The sequence below is a fragment of the Dama dama genome, chromosome 15, assembly GCF_033118175.1.
Source record: "Dama dama isolate Ldn47 chromosome 15, ASM3311817v1, whole genome shotgun sequence".
NCBI classification, from domain to species: Eukaryota; Metazoa; Chordata; class Mammalia; order Artiodactyla; family Cervidae; genus Dama; species Dama dama.
Window position 1 is genome coordinate 56,774,741 of NC_083695.1, and position 17,985 is coordinate 56,792,725.

The window sequence follows — 17,985 nt, forward strand, 5'->3', positions numbered from 1 at the left end:
TTACTTAAAGTTCCTTGTAGTCAGGAGTTTTCTGGTGTTCTCAGGTTTTGGGCTTAAGTCTCCTGCCTCTGGATTTCAGTTTTATTCTTCCTGTAGTCTCAGGACTTCTCCAACTATGCAGCCCTGATAAGAAAACTTCTAGGTTAATGGCTAAAAGATTCTCCCCCGTTAGGGACACCCAGAGAGGTTCACAGAGTCACATGAAGAAGAGGAGAGGGAGGAGGGAGATAGAGATGAACAGGAGGAGAAAAAGGGGGACTCAAGAGGAGAGAGACAGATCTACACAGCTGTCTGTTCCCAGAGTGTTCTCCGTAGCCCAGTCACCTACAAAGATTCACAGAATTGGATTGGGAAGAGAAGGGGAAAGGAGGAAATAGAGGTGTTCTGAGGTAGAAAACAGAGAGTCAAGATTGGGAGAGAATAATCTTCAGTTTAAAAATAGGGCTTCTCTTCTTTTTTTTTTTTTGTAAGGTTATAGTGTATTGAAAATGAAAATTAAGGAGTAGTAGAGGGGTACTAGAGGACTTTAAAAGAAATAAGAGAAAAAGAAAAATAGAAAATAGAAGAGAAAAAGGAAAGAAAAAAAGAAAAAAAAAAGAAGAAAGAAAAAGAAAAAAAAAAAAAAAGGAAAAAAAAACTTTTTTTTTTCCCCCTAATTAAAAAATCATAAAAGTCTATGGAAATGAAAGTTAAGGAGTAATGGGGGTAGTAATAGGGGATTTTAAAGGAAAATAAAAGAGAAAAAATAAAAAAGAAAAAAGAAAAAAATAAAAAAAAGAAAAAAAAATAAAAAAAAGAGAAAAAAGTAAAATTATATCTAGGAGTTTCTCTGGAGCTGTTGCGGTCAGTGTGGGTTCGGCTCAGTTTCAGATAGCTCCTCGTTCCAGCTTACGCTTCTCGATATCTACAGGCCCCTTCCGGTGTATTCGGTGTTTTCTAGAGGGATTTTAATCTGTTGCACCAGTCCCTTCTGAAGCGGTTCCCTTTGTTTATTTGACTTCTGTTTGCCGGTCTCTTCAGAGCCTCATTTCCGCCCTGACACAGGCGGGCGGAGGTGGACTCTTATTCAGGTAGCTAGTTCCGTCGCTCTGCGGGGAGGGGCTGGCGCTGCTGGGAGGGGCTGGCGCTGCCAGGAGGGGCTGACGCTGCTTTCTCCTCTGCGCAGCTCAGGCTCCCGGCTGCTCTATATGGAGCGCGCCCCGCGCTGCCCGAGGTTCCAGCCCTCGGGTGTTCCACAAAAGCGCGGAGAGAAAAGCTGCGCCTGCTCTCAGTGCCTTCCCCGTCAGAGCGGTCCAGGCAGCCAGGGGCTTGGTGGGCGCACCCCCCCCAGGTGTGGCGCGCCCACTCCCTTCCGCGGACCCAGTCTCAGTTTCCGCTGGCTCCAGTCGGGTGCGCGCGCCTTCTGCCCTCCGCGTCCCCAGCCCCAGTCCCCGCCCGCGCCGGTCGGGTGCCTGCGCCCTGTGTCTCGCCGCGACCTTCCCCTCCCCCCTGCCTCCTGCCTCCGGCGGGGCTGGGCCGGTCCGCAGCCTGCGAGCTCCTCTCTGGACCCTCTCGGGCTCTTTGTTCTGCGAACGGCCGGCAGTGTGTTCGGGCCGGCTAATTTACTCTCTCTCCTTTGGTCTCCCACAGTTCAAGTTGGCAACTCACAGAAGCTCCCTCCGATTGTCCTCAGGGCACTCAGGCCCGGACCCTACCCCAAGCAATGCCGCCTAAGAGCTCCCGGGACGGATCTCCGTCCTTAGCTCTTTTGTCTCACTTTTTATCTTTTATATTTTGTCCTACCTCCTTTCGAAGACAATGGGCTGCTTTTCTGGGTGCCTGATGACCTCAGCTAGTGATCAGAAGTTGTTTTGCGAAGTTTGCTCTGCGTTCAGTTATTCTTTTGATGAATGTGTAGGAGAGAAAGTGGTCTCCCCGTCCTACTCCTCCGCCATCTTGGCCGGGTTCTGTCATATGTTAAACTACATAAACTTGCTGATTCTGTAGGTCAGAAATGGTAAAATACTGTCAATTTTTATATGATTTAACATAATAGTTTCTTTTATATTGATTGTTAATTGTGAACAGTCACACACAAAAGTCCCTTGGGTATGAGAATGAAATTAAAGATGAAAAGAAAGAGGGAGGCAGACAAGTAGGCTAATGGGTATTTCCACAAAATTATAGTTGACAAATAGCAAAAATATTCAGTGACACATGTGATAATGTACCTTCTCTCTTCCAAACCTATGCTGACAGCTAAAGCTTGTCCTTGGACTGTCAGACATCTACCAATAAAATGATCTCATTGGTCTGGCCTACAGAGAGGCTGTATTTTAGGGTGACCTGTTTCAGTTGGCAGTTCAGCCCGTTTGGTAACTTAAAACCAATCTTATGAGATACTACAATAGGTGATGTTCAAGTGAGCAAGACAAGAATTAAGATCTCAGAAACTCTAATCCTAGATGTGCAACTGACTTGAGAGAACTTAGACAACCTATAAACAATCAGGTTCTCTGCTGGGGCTTATTATGGATGTAAATATACTGCTTTTCACTGAATCTCAGGTACCATCAATTGGAAGAGGCACCAATATTTTAGGTATATGAATGAGAAATTAAAAAAATGGTGTTAGCATGAAATAAAATTTTATTTTATACTTACTAGAGAAGTTCTTTTAGAATTATCTACATGTAGATCTTTTGCAAACATAAAAAGGGAATAACAGAGGAGTAGATTGGTTAGCTTTTCCAGAAACTTCTTCATATTCAGAGCTGACTTTTGTGAAAAAACTCTCTCACTCAGGGTGTCAATGTCCATGCTCTTCTCCCCACAATCTGTGCCCTGTGGCTGCCTTGAGTGCTGGTCATGCAGCATTTCTCATAAGAGTAAATAGTCCACTAAATTGTCCCTGCTGGGGTTTTCTTCCAAGATGCTGACACCTGTTCTTCAAGTTCTGACTGTGTTCTTTCTCAGTGGGAAAGAAAAGTTTTTAAGTAATCAGCAAGACTCATATTCTTTTCTCAAATGGTCCTTCCCTAGTGGTTCAGACGGTGAAGAATCCGCCTGCAATGAGGGCAGACCAGGGTTCAATCCCTGGATCCGGAAGATTCCCTGGAGGAGGAAATGGCAACACACTCCAGTATCCTTACCTGGAGAATCCCCATGGATAGTGAAGCCTGGTCCATGGGGTCACAAAGAATTGGGTAAGACTGAGCAACTAACACATTTTATGCTGACGTCAATGGAAATGTTTGTTTACATGTTTATAGTGGTGGTCCCCCTGTTGGACCACTAAAAATGACCAAGTTCACATGTGTGAAAACTTCATCCTACCTGAAACTTTGATGGCATCTTACAACTAAGGAAATACAGCAAATAGTAAATAGGGTAAGGGGAGCAGTATGGTGAAAACCCACTAGTTAGTAAAAGCATAACAAGTACAAGGATACTGAGTGGCAGGATCCTTTAAGTAGAGCCTTTGCAGGTAAGCAGCATCTCAGTATCAGAGCATCCAAGGTCTTCAGCATTGGTATTTTAAACTCTCCAATTTCCCAATTCACCCAAATGAGCAGCCTCAGGTGAAACCAACAGAGACACACTGGTTATCACAGAATCGATTTGTTCATTTACAAAGGTAAATGTACCGATTCTAAAACTGAATCTGGTTGTCTTCCCAGACCATTCATCTTAGTAGGCACATTTCCTCAACTGTGTCATAGATTATGGGGGTGACACATGTGCAGCACTGCCTGACAGACATCACTAATCAACTGTGGCATTTCTTCTCCACTGAGCCAAGAAGTGGCTTCAGCATCCTTCTCACTTCATTGCTTCAGGCAGCCACTGGACCAGTCAATTGGAAGTGGCACTCGAGAGGAATCCTATATACCAATCCTGGATTAGAAGATTATGGAGTAAACATGTAATTAGAAATAAGAGAATTAGATATTCTTTACTGTTTTTTCCCCCTCTTTTCCCATTAAGCCAGGAGAGTCTGATGCACTGTCTTTGTCCAAAGCAGAGATACTTCAATGTCAAGAACGAGAGTGACATCAGGAGCCATTTCCTCTAATGATGCTGGAAGTTCAATTCCAATTCCTTCTAATAACCTTCCAGTAACCTCCTAGACCATTGCCCTTTCGTGGGTCACATCAGGGCTTTGACTGCCATGTGAAAATAAAATACAGATATTTTGACTACAAGATAGTTGTAGAAAACGAAACAACCATACTTCTATAAAATTGTACATTACCAGTATCAGGGCTTGTAGGAAAATAGGTTGGCATAGCCAGCTCAGAACCTAACTACTGCAAGCACGAACAAAAACAACAAAGTGAAGTGGCTAGCAATATTAACGTTCTCCCCGACTCTGAATCTTGGAACATTGATGCATCCTAAACTCTGGGGCTTATGTTTTCTCCTTTGAGATGTAGGTCCTAAAGGGAAGTTGCTTCTAAAAGAGACCAGTTTGACCAAAATTAAAAATCTCCAGGACATAGCCTTCTTCATTAGTCCATCATTTTAGCAAAGGGGAAATGTCTTTGTGATTTTTCCATCAGTACTCCCACTTTTGCTGAAAAGCATAAAGTAAAGTTAAGTCACTCAATCGTGTCCGACTCTTTGCGACCCCATGGACTATCGCCTACCAGGCTCCTCTGTCCATGGGATTTTCCAGGCAAGAGTACTGGAGTGGGTTGCCATTTCCTTCTCCACCATAACATAGGGCAAAATCCAGTGGTTCTTAAGGTCACTGTAGCTGCCACTATGGAACTAAAGGAAGATACTTCTGGAGATTTTCAGTTTTTTTCTTAAGGTTTTCCATATTTTCTGAGACTTTCTGTTTGCTTGTGAGAAAGTGTACCCCAATCACTTGAAAACATCAACATGTGTGAAACCAATATGATTTCCCTGTGACGCTACTGATCTCCTATTTCTCAACTGCATTTGAAAGAATTTACATTATAAAACCCTCTGGAGTTATAAAGGACTGTAGGTAATTTTATTGCTCTCTTATGTTACTCTACATTCCTAAGGGTCGCTTTATTTAACTTGGGTATGCCTGAATTTTGACAGCAGATGGAGACTAAACCATTACCTGTGTTTTTGATACACACACTATATCTTTTAATTGATTTTTAATCAATTTTGATGTGTGAGGGTGACTCCTTAAACTGTCCTTGGATTTCAAGAAAATCTTACTGTGTTCTAGTTGTATGCTAACTTGATTGGGGCAGACTCCCAAGTAATGATATCCTTGTGTTGGCATTTCCCCTGCCCATTGTGTGTGTGAGGGACTGACCACACTGGTAACAGGAATAGCGTGGAGGCCTGAGATGGTGTGGAGTTGATTCATACATTTCCTCACTTCCTCTACTCTGCTGCCAGGGTCAACCTGAACCCCTGCCATGGTATATAAACAGCAGGAATTGAATATTTGGTTAACTTATTCTTTTATAGCCCCTATGCAATGCTCAAAGGTAGTGGTTCCCAAAAGTCAATCTATGGCAATAAGAGAAAAATAAGGAGAATTATGAACTTTTTCACAGAGCAAAATGTATTCTATTTCTAAATTGTTATGAGGTTCTATCTTTACTACATATTTTGGGGGGAGGGTTATTATTTTCATTAAATTCTTATAGCTATGTTTTGCTTTTTAAATTCTTAACTGCAGAATAAAAAGATAGCAGTATTATACTGGTTCCCAAAATATTCAGAAGAATTTTACTGGTCCATGACATAAACACACTTGGAGCCAATGCTCTGGGGCGAGGTGCTTGATGTGGCTCGGAGCAGAGTCTCTGTCAGCCTGAGGAATGTTTCCCATAAAAGGGGTGCTGGGGGGCAGCAAAGGTCAGCTTCAAAAAACCATCAATAATCTCAAGTAACACTGCACAACCTTAGTCTGGACTTGGTGAGTGGATGAGTAATTTTAACAGATGGAATAAAACCTTGTGTAAAACTTACTTCCCAGAAACTTGCACAGCCTCCCTATGAAACAAATATTAATCAGGACAGACCTAGAACCTGGGTAAAACATTGTTTGTTTGTTTATATTCAGTGAAATATTCAGGGAGTAACCATAAAAGGTGTGGAGCAAAGTAGGAACTGGAGGAGGAAGATTTAAACAAATGTGGAATAAATAACTACCTTCAAATTGCAAGCACCTAGAAGGTAAATGTGGTTTGTATTGATTCTCTGTTTACATCTCTCCATTCTTATCATATTCCCAAGGCATTGATTATAAGCATTTATCATATGCCTGTTTACAAAAACAGAGAGAAATGTAAATAAATGAAGGCGAGACCATAATTTACACTGATGTCAATGGAAATGCTTGTTTACATATTTATAGATGGGAAGTTAGTCCAGGTACTCTGAAAAAAGAGATTTTAGTGTTATGCCGATAGTGAAAAATACTATTGACCCCCTAAGTAAATTTCTGTGATACAAGAAAGGGACATCTGAGAAATAAAAATCGAATACAGACTTCATTTTAACAGTACAGAATGTTTTCTATTGGCCAAATTAAAAATGTAATATGTTTATCCTTTTCTCTCTCTCTCTTTTTTAAAGTTCCTCTGGGGTTTGATAAAAAGGCAGTAAAATGTTGATTCCTCTTGATTCCTCTACACTTAACTCACAAAATTACAATTTGGTAAGAGATATTTGAAGTTTAAAAAGTCTTCTGAGTCCTCAGAAATATAAAGTTATGGGGACTGTGTTTTATTCATTTTTGTATTTCCAGCATCTCCATTTACATCTTCTTTGTACACGGGTGGTGTTGAATTCATAACTGCTCAAAGGCTGTATGCACACGGGCCAACAAAAACTAATTCAAATTTTGAAAGATTTAAATTCTCAGTGTTCAGGTGGTCTTTTAAATACAGTGGAGATTTTTCCTTTATGAAAATAATTTCCCTTGGTTTCTTAGTCTCTGAGTTTTTCTTTACGTTCTGTGTCATCACACCTCCCCATTCTAACTCTGTCCTTGAGCAACTTCATTGCCCAGGAAACAAGTATTCTGATGTCTGTAATCCTTGGGCTAACACTTATGTTGAAACTCCCAGAAAGTGGAATTCTCTACCACTAGCTCACTTTTTGCAGAGTCCAGGCAAAGGCACTAGGAATACGTTTGAATCAGTCTGAATTTCAAATAGGTAGCAAAGGTGGTTTCTTACCCAGATAATTCACCCTCATCTCATAAAATGCCATTGCATAAAGAATACTTTGAAAGGGATGTAAAATGGAACTAGCTGAGCGTGTATGTGTGAATGTCTATGTGTGTGTATAATGGGATATATAGATGTTTGCCTTTATGTAAAAAGATGGAGACCACAGTGACCAATCCACACTATTATCATAGTTTATAGCTAAACTGCAGTGAGCCTGCACAGACATAAAGTCTAAATAACCCTTTAAATAATTTTTTTCCCTCATGAGATGGTAAATACATTCTTAAAAGCAATAGATGTCACAGAGGGGAAAAAAGCTACATTTTTTTCTGGATGACCTAGCCAATTTACATTTACAATTTTTTTTTTTTTATCTTTTAAAAATTCTTTCTTAGGAGAATCAGCTTTCCATGTGCAGATTTTTTGTGGTGCAGCCAGATATCACAGACATATGGGATATATTTGTTATATTCTTAAGAAAAGTGTTGATAAGAATTATTTCTAACCATATACTGCACAGTATGGAAGATAAGTGATACTTAGAACCAGGAAAATGATGATAAATTCAGGGTGCTGATAAACCATTTAATCTATTTTATATGCCTTTCCTTAAAAAATATTGTACCTCTTTTGGTCACTGGTGTTTCAGGCTCTTAGATCTATATTATATTATGCTATAGTACTTAATATTCATAAAGAGCTTTATCAACACAGTGATTTCCTGCAGAGATGGTACATTTTTAATTGGTTCTTATGTGTTATGTGCATCATCTCATCTTGCCTCTGTTCTACTCATCTCTCCAGTGTTCTATTATATTTAATGGTGATTTCATAAACCCGATTCTTTGTTGTGCTTTAGGGAAAGTCATGCTTGTATTTTGGGATTCTGGCTACAGAGCTCTGTATCTGGTATACAGAGAGCTGCTGTAAAATTACTATTGGTTGGAATACTCTAGGTGTGAAGAAAGTACTGTGGTTTGGTCAATTCTCAGTGGAGCTTTTCTCTTTATTGGTATTTGTCTATTCTATTTTAATAAACCATTGGGTAGATGCAGGCAGAATGTGCCACAAATCAATTATATGATCCATGCAGCAGCTTTAGTGCGCTCAAACTGCAAAGGACATACTTTGCTGAAATTGTACATTCAATTGCTGAAGTCTACATTGAATCCTTTCAGATCTATTCTGACTTTTAAAGTCCTGAAAACACTGGAGCAGTCTATTTTTTTGAGGACTTGTTCAGAACAAGCACACAATAAAGAATGAGATACTGTTTTCTCTACTACTGTGGCAGTAATAATAGACAAAGCAACAGTCGTGGTCCATTTCCCTTTAGAGTTTTGAATTTAATAGAAAATTATTCTGTCCTTCAGCAAGTTTTAGTACATTCATTCATTAGCTCTTCAAATATCTGCTGTGTTCATAGTAGTTGCTGAGCACTGTGTAAGGTGTGAGGATAGACAAACCAGTTCCTAAGTTACAAGGTGATTTAATGGACCTGAATCCTTTTGTTCTCATCTAAATATAAATGCTGCATCACTCTCTCTCAAATGATCCCATTGCTTGGCTTCCCAGGATGCAGAGGGCCCAGATGCTTTTGATTTTGAGATGAGAAACTTAAAATCATCTTTCCTACTCAACTGAACCTAATCACCACTTCTCCTCCATTTAAATTAATAACTGCTTAATTTCCAACTAATTCAATCCTCCATCCCTTCTCCCATCATCTTCTCCTTCTTTTTCTTGACAACCCAGAAGTATGACCATTATTTCTCTCTGGTTCTCATTTATGCTGAATAAATCCAACAGCCTTTTGTTTGGGTTGAGCAATTGTGGGGAAAAGATTGCAGCCATTTTGACATTTGCATCTAGAAAATAACCTTCTTTCTACTTTTAATATGGTGAAAATAAAAGGTTCAACGCTTGTGCTCCTAAGACTATAGTTGAGGATAAAGAAACAAGTGGATATTAAAGCCAACTGAATTGAGGTATAATTTACAATACAGTAAAATTCACCCTTTTTATGTGTACTGTTTTATAAGTTGTGACAATATACCGAGTTGTGTAACTACCTCTATAAAACATTACAGAGAATGTTCTCATCAGTCTCCACCTAATTCCCCTGTGCCTCTTTGTAGTTAACACCATTCGGCCAATCACAGCCCCTGGCAACAGTGTTCTGTTCCTACAGCTTTGTCTATTCCAGAAAGTCATACAAATATTTAGAATAACGCAGTATGTGGCCTTTGATTCTGACTTTTTTCACTTAGATAATACTTCTGAGACTCACTCATGCTGTTGCAGATATTAGTAGTTTGTTGCATGTTATTACAGACTAGTTTTGCATTTATGGATGCGCAACAGTTTGCCCATTTACCAGGTAAATTTGGGGTGTTTCCAGTTTGGGACTATTATTTGGGGTGTTTCCAGTTTGGGACTATTATTATTAAAGTTTCTATAAATATTTGTTTATATATGTTTTGATGTAGATTTATGACTTCATTTCTCTTGGGTAAATTCCTAAAAGTGGAGTTTCTGGGTCATATGGTAAGTGTATATTTAACTTTGTAAGGAACAGTGAAACTGTTTTCCTACGGGGCTATGCCATGCCGCACTCCCATGGTGATATGTGAGAATCGCCACATCTGTGCCAGTATTTGGTATCTTCAGAGTTTTTGATACGAAGCATTCTAGTAGGTGTGTCAGGGTATCTCACTGTCATTTTACTTTGCATATCTCCAAGGACCAGTGATGTTCAGCATATTTTTGTGTGCTCGCTTGTCTTCCATATCTCTTCCTTGTTTTGTGGGTTTAAAATATATAACAAGAAATTTAGCATTAGTAATAGCCACTGGCAAACGTTAACCTGTTTTCTTTCTCTATGAATTTGCCTCTTCTGGATATTTCACATATATGGAATCATTCAAGAAGAGACCTTCATGTCTGGTTTCTTTCACTCAGACTAATATTTTCACGGTTCATCCATGCTGAAGCACGTACCAACTTCATTGCTTTTCACAGCTGAATGATATTCCTTCTTATGGGTATACCACACTTTGTTTTTTCATTCATCAGTTTCTGGACATTTGGGTTATTTCTACCTTTGGCTATTCTGAATAATGCTGCTGTGAACTTTGTGTACACAGTTTTATTTGAACGCATGCTCTCAATTCTTTGGGGGTATATACCTAGGATTGGAATAACTTGATCAAATTATAATTTTACATTTATTTTATTGAGGAACTGCTAAACTGTTTTACACAGTGGCTAAACCATTTTATATTCCCATCAGCAAGGTACAAGTACTCCACTTTCTCTACATCTTCACCAAAACTTAGTTTTCTTTCTTTTTTTAAAAAAATATAGCCATCATAGTGGATGTGAAATGGTATCTCATTTGGTTTTAATTTGCATTTCCCCAGCTCAGCAGTAAAGAACCTGCCTACCAATGCAGGAGACGCAAGTTTGATCCCTGAGTCAAGAAGATCCCCTGGAGAAGGAAATGGCAACTCACTTCAGTACTTTTGCCTGGAAAATCCCATGGATAGAGCAGCCTGGTAGACTCCAGTCCATGGGGTTGCAAGAGCTGAACATGATTTAGTGACTAAACAACAAGAACAACAATTACTAAGGATATGGGATATCTTTTGATATGCTCATTGGCCATATATATTTTTTGGGGGGAGAAATGTCTATTCAAGTCCTTTGCCCATTTTCAATTGGACCGTTTGACTTTTTGTTGTTAAGTTACTGAGTTCTTTATATATTCTGGATAGTAGACACTTCTCAGATAAGTGATTCACAAATATTTTCTCCTATTCTATTGATTGTCTTTTCACTTCCTTGCTAATCCTTCTATGCACACACAGTTTGAATTTTGATGAAGTCCAAATTTACTACTTGTTTTTCTTATTACTTATGATTTTGGTGCTATATCTAAGAAATCACTTCAGATACAGCCATAAAGATTTGCCACTAATTCTATGCACACACAGTTTGAATTTTGATGAAGTCCAAATTTTCTACTTGTTTTTCTTATTACTTATGCTTTTGGTGTTATATCTAAGAAATCACTGCCAAATACAAAGTCATAAAGATTTACCCCTATGTTTTCTTCTAAGACTTTTATGATTTTAGCTTGTATAATTATGTTTTCAATCCATATTAGGTGGACTTTGCATGTGGTGTGAGGTAAGGATATAACTTCATTCTTTCATATATTGATATCCTGTTGTTCCAGCACAATATGTTGAAGAGATAATTCATTTCCATTGAATGTTTTTGGGAACATTGTCAGAAATCAGCTCATTATAGGTATAGCATTTTTGGACTCTCAATTCTATTCCATTGATTTATATGTCTATTCTTATCTTGTTACAATACTTTATGGTAGCTTTGTATAATAGCAAGTTTGGAAATCAGAAAGTGTGAGTCCTCCAGCTTTATTCTTTTTCAAGACTGTCTTGGCTATTTGGGGTTCCTTGCAACTCTGTATGAATTTTTGGATTAGCTTTTCCATTTCTGCAAAGGCCATTGGGATTTTGATAGTGGCTTAGTCGCTAAGTTGTATCCAACTCTTGCAACCCCATGGACTGTAGCCTGTTAGGCTCTCTGTCCATGGGATTTTCCAGGCAAGAATACTGGGGTGGGTTGTCATTTACTTTTCCAGGGATTTTGATAGAGACTGTAACAAATTTGTAGATCACTTTGGGGAATACTGCCATTTAAAAATACTGGGTTTTATGATTTATGAACTTGGGATGGTTTTTATTTATTTAAGTCTACTTTAATTTCTTTCAACAATGCTTTGTGGTTTTCACTGCAGAACTCCTATGCCTCCATGGTTAAATTCACACCTCTTCTTCAATGAAGTACCCTTTCAAATATTTTGCCCAGCTTTAAATAGCAGGGCCATTTGTTTTCTTATTTCTGACTTGTGAGACTTCTTTATATATTCTGGATACCAATCTCTTATCAGATACATGTTTTTGCAAACATTTTCTCCAAGTCTGTAGCATGTTCTGTCATTTCCTTAAAGTACCTTTCAAAGCATTTTAAATTTTGATCAAGCATCACTTATCAATTTATTCTTTATGGTTTGTGCTTTGTGTATCCTAAGAAATGTTTGCCAAACTAAAGATCTAAAGATTTTCTCCTGTGTTTTTATCTAGAAGTTTCATAGTTTGATGTTTTATAATGTTTTATATAGGTCTATGATCTAATTTTAGTTAATTTTTGTATACAGTGTGAACCTTGAACTTTATTACCTAAAGGGACATGTTCAATTTCTATTTTTCTGTTCACTCATTGCATCGTGTTAGGCAAAACTATCAATTTGAACTTTAGTTTCCTCATTTAAACAAAGATAGAAATATTTACCTCCTGATCTGTCAGAATTGTTGTGAGGAGCAAATGGAAACAAGCATAAAATTACTTTCTAAACTCAGAGTATAAATGTTAAGTATTATTATTTCTAACATCAGCCAACAGAATGATGGCATAAGAATGTATCATAATTGGAAGAAAGCCAGATTTAAATTACCAGTAGTAGAGAGAGTGTTTAAAAACACTAACTTTTAGGCTGTCTTCATTTTTTTTTTCATTATTTTCTATATTCTGTTCTGCAGTAGTGATTTCCACCATTCTGTCTTCCAGGTCACTTATCCATTCTTCTGCCTCAGTTATTCTGCTATTAACTCCTTCTAGAGCACTGCTCATCTCTGGTTGGTTGTTCTTTAGTTTTTCTAGGTCTTTGGGAAACACTTCTTGCATCTTTTCCATTCTTTTTCCAAGATCCTGGATCATCTTCACTATAATTATTTCGAATTCTTTTTCTGGAAGATCGCCTATCTTCACTTCACTTAGTTGTTCTTCTGGGGTTTTATCTTGTCCCTTCATCTGGGACATGACTCTCTGCTTTTTCATTCTGATTAACTTTCCGTGATGTGGTTTTCATTCTAGCTGCTGTGAGACTGTGGTTCTTTTTGCTTCTTCTGGCTGCCCTAAAAAACACTAACTTTTAAGTAGACCTGTGTTTGAATTTCATTTTTGCCATTTCCTAGTGGAAGAGCCTCACAAAGGGCTCTGTGCTCTCAACTTCTTAACTTTCTGACCTTTGCAATTGGGAAGGAGTAAAAACCTCCATGGGGTGAAGATGAAGTGAGTTACACACAGAGTAGGGGATTGAGAAATGGCATTTGAGAAAGAGAGGGAGAGAATGAGTATGCATGTACACTAATAAAATGATGATGCAAACTGTCATAGTTTATATGAATGCTATAACAGTTTATGGCAGTTCAGTTTAGTTGCTGAGCTGTGTATGACTCTGCGACCCCATGGACTGCAGCATGCCAGGCCTCTCTGTCCATCACCAACTTCTGGAGTTTACTCAGAATCATGTCCATTGAGTCTGTGATGCCATCCAACTATCTCATCCTCTATCATCCCCTTCTCCTCCCGCCTTCAATCTTTCCCATCATCAGGGTCTTTTCCAATGAGTCAGTTCCTCACATCAGGTGGCCAAACTATTGGAGTTTCAGCTTCAGCATCAGTTCTTCTAATGAATATTCAGGACTGATTTCCTTTAGGATGGACTGGTTGGATCTCCTTGCTGTCCAAGGGACTCTCAAGAGTGTTTTCCAACACCACAGTTCAAAAGCATCAATTCTTTGGTGCTCAGCTTTCTTTATAGTCCAACTCTCACATCCATACATGACTACTGGAAAAACCATAGCTTTGATTAGATGGACCTTTGTTGGCAAAGTAATATCTCTGCTTTTTAATATGTTGTCTGGGTTGGTCATAACTTTTCTTCCAAGGAGCAAGTGTCTTTTAATTTCATGCCTGCAGTCACCATCTGCAGTGATTTTGGAGCCCCACCAAAATAAAGTCTGTAACTGTTTCCACTGTTTCCCCATCTATTTGCCATGAAGTGATGGGACCAGATGCCATGATCTTAGTTTTCTGAATGTTGAGCTTTAAGCCAAGTCTTTCACTCTTCTCTTTCACTTTCATCAAGAGGCTTTTTAGTTCCTCTTCACTTTCTGCCATAAGGGTGGTGTCATCTGCATATCTGAGGTTACTGATATTTCTCCTGGCAATCTTGATTCCAGCTTGTGCTTCATCCAGCCCAGCATTGCTCATGATGTACTCTGCATATAAGTTAAATAAGCAGGGTGACAATACACAGCCTTAACATACTTCTTTCCCTATTTGGAACCACTCTGCTGTTCCATGTCCAGTTCTAACTGTTGCTTCCTGACCTGTATACAGATCTCTCAAGAGGCATGTCAGGTGGTCTGGTATTCCTATCTCTTTAAGGCAAGATCAACGTAAAAAGCAAGAATGTATCCTGTACTCTCTTGGAACTGGGAAAGTGTACACATTGTTAGAACATCATTTCAACATCATTTCCTTTGCCTCTCTGGCTTCATCTTGTAGGATTTAGCTCAGGTGACATTTTCTTCTAAGAAGGTATTTATTACCATTTTCTCCTCAAATCTGCTCTGTGTTCACACAGTACATTGTTTATCCTTTTCCTAGAAGAAAATGTACCATATAATGATTATCTGCTTATTGGTCAGCCTTACTGATTATATGGGAAAGTCCTTGAATGAATGGAGCTGTCTTTGAGTCTATAGAATCCAGTATAATGTCTGGCATACAGTGGAAACCAATTGCTGACGTTGTTGAAAGTCACTCAATTGTGTCCAACTCTTTGCGACCCCATGAACTATATAGTCCATAGAATTCTCCAGGTCAGAATACTGGAGTGGGTAGCTTTTCCCTTCTCCAGGGGATCTTCCCAACCCAGGGATTGAACCTGGGTTTCCTGCATTGCAGGCAGATTCTTTACCAGCTGAGCCACAAGGGAAGCCCAAGAAACTCAATAAATGTCAGCTAAATGAAAAGCTGAATATATATTACTAATTTCTAATGTGGGTATAAATAGCTTTTGTCAACTGAACTTTTTAGTTCAGCTTGTTAGTTCAGAGCATAATACTGAGGTCTACTATGCACAGACCAAGTAGACTTCCCTTTATGGAACAGAGCCATATATAATAACATTCATCATTCAGTTTTCAGTAGTAATACTGGGTGCAGATGAATATATATTGCATTTGTCCAAGAAAAATGATACAGATTCATTTTTAAAGTTTCCTATAAAGTAATGCTGTTCAAAATAATTAGTTTTTCTGAAAAAGTGTGATGCTGACTACATGGCAGGGTAAGTTCCTGCCATGAGTATTTGAAAAAAGTGATTTAATTAAACTTAGATGTGTTAAAACATTTAATAGCTCATATAATGTGAGATTTTATGAAAAGGGGAAATATCTGCTCATATAAACGTCAATGAAACTGTGACTGAACATCCCTAATTCAATGATCAGAGTTTCTCAGCTGATGATCTCATACATACGTAGCTTCCTCAAAATAAAGTGAAGCAATGGGTTAGTTCTGTACCAGTGAGAAAGAGGTGAGAGATTACTCAGTGGAATGCTTCGGACTGACACCTGTTAGATTTCCTGCTCTTGGCAGACTGGGTCATGCCATAGCCTACCAATCCCAAAGGGCCTGTTTCAGCTCTCCATGGATTACCATAAACTTATGGCACAGAAGCAAGAGTACTCTTGAGGCCATAACTTCACGACAGGAAATTTTAACTCATGGTGTAAGTTGTGTTAAATTACCAGACACTGGACAGCGTGTAAGTTAGTTTAGGAATGAATGGCAGGAAACTGAAAAACCTATAAGCTGAAAAAAACCGACAAGAGTTCCTTGTGTCCACAGGGATTCATCACTTTTATATGACCTTGTTCTGAAGGTAATAGTCTCTATGGTATGACTTAGCATCATCGCCCCTTGAGTTGAGTCAGTCCTGAAATATCCTTGTCCAGAAATATGTGTGTGTGTAAAAAGAGAGGAGAGAAAAGACAGAGACTCTGAAAAGACAAGAGAGTGAGTAAGAAAAAATATGAAGTGCAGCAGCATGCCACACCAGAAAAGAGCAAGGGATACACAGAGCTCATCTACTACGAAACACCACAGAATCACCTTTACCCACCTCCTCTCTTCCTCTTCCTGTTGCTATTCTTATTTAGCAATAATGGAGAACTTGCCTTGTACAGTGTTACAGTAAATGTTTTCTACTGTGTTCTCTCCTTTCATTCTGACCACCATGAGGGGTCATTCTCTTCCTATGATGGAGGTTCAGTTGTACCATTTACAGATGGGCTTAGAGTTATAGTCTAGTTTACTCAAAGGCACAGGGAGAACCCAGGTTTGAACTGATCTATCTGACTCCAAAACCCAAAGTCATAATTACCCCACGTTAAATAAATTATCCAACAACACACCTAATGTACTTTAACTGATAAACACAATTGACTTGTGTCTTTCAAAGCACTTATCCTAGAAGGCCATATGATTAAATCTGTAGTGATGCACTGACCAACATCTTTTAGGGTAGGAGCTTTTAGAATCAGCTTACTGGACACATTAACACAGATAAACACAAGCAGTTATATCTCTTTAGTTATATAAAAACATTTAAGAAAATCATCAAGGTTGCCCATCTACTTTACTAAAAAGATATATGTCCAAATGACTTGAATTGTTTCTGAAACATTAAATTCAAGCTCACTTTTCAAAGACCTGATTGAACTGAGTACATGCTGAAGAATAAGTGTCAGGATTTTAAGGAGATGCCCAATCTGGCTGCAATAAGGGTGTGGCTTATTAGGGTGACTGACTATGTTGAAAGGGACACTCGTTTGAATTTATAGTCTTGGTATATTCATACAATCAATCAGTCACTGCTTTTCAGTTTCACCCTACCAAAGAGAAGACAGTGAGGGGGATATGACAGAAAATGTGAGGAAAAAAAAAAAAAAGAGGAACTATCAATTTCTACCTGACCTTCCAACACTGAAATAAGACACAGCTACTGGTCAGAAATGAATCTCATAAGGGAATAATGTAAATATGTGGGTGATTTCAGGCTCTGCTGTGTATACACACCCCGCCACCCTGTCTCACCAAACACAAACCTCCTAAGAAAAATTCTGGCCTTAAGTTGTCACCTATTTCCTCTTTTATTCCTTCCAACTCCTGAGCAGTACTATGCCAACCAATGTAATCAACTGGGGAAGACCTGAGGAAGCCAAATGGGGAATTTGCATTGAAAAGTTCTTAGATTTTCCTCTCTGGCGGGGGTGGGGGGGGTGGGGAACATCAAGTCAAAAATGAGGAATGTGAGTGGAAGCTGAAGAAAGGAAAGAAAAAAGAAAAGTCCACATGGCTGATAATTGGAAAACTCTGTGGAAAACTAGAGTTAAGGTGCAAAAACTTTGAGGGAGCTCGTAGAAGTGGGATATATAAGGAATGAGAAGAAAAACTTCAAAAAGTACTGCTAAGGATAATGAATTTTGGATATCTTTAAAGATCTATAAAAGACACTAGTAAAGATAAGAATTACTTTACATTCTCTTAGGTTGCTGAATTTTGTGTCTTTGACTACAACACAAGACTGGGCTATGAGGGATTCTTGATTTATTTGGGTTATAGGAGAATAACATTTACAGCAGGTGTTCTTAATGCTGGATTCGTGGGAGGTATTTTAGGTTGCTTGTAAATCTTCATAATTAGATGCAATTTTGTGTTTATGTGTACATGTATATTTTGAAAGGCTGTACATCTTGATATTCATGGCTTTGATGAGGTTCTTAAAGAGTTCATGATCCTTCTTAAAGAATATAAAAGGGCTCACGTTGAGCAGAGAGAAAGTACAGCCTCAGGGCAAAAGACCAAGTGAAGAAATGCAACTATAGAA

General features: G+C 38.7%; 1 protein-coding gene across 2 annotated transcripts in view; it reads right to left on the bottom strand.

Moving 5' to 3' along the window:
• RNLS (renalase, FAD dependent amine oxidase) overlaps nt 1–17,985 on the bottom strand; it is a 267,915-nt gene that overhangs the window by 10,650 nt on the left and 239,280 nt on the right. Inside the window, exon 7 of one of the 2 annotated variants that reach the window (XR_009696103.1) lies at nt 1,783–1,980. The exons of the other annotated variant lie outside the window; for it this stretch is intronic. The gene's annotated coding sequence lies outside the window, so the exon portion shown is untranslated. The remainder of the gene's footprint in view (nt 1–1,782; nt 1,981–17,985) is intronic. 2 annotated transcript variants of the gene reach the window in all.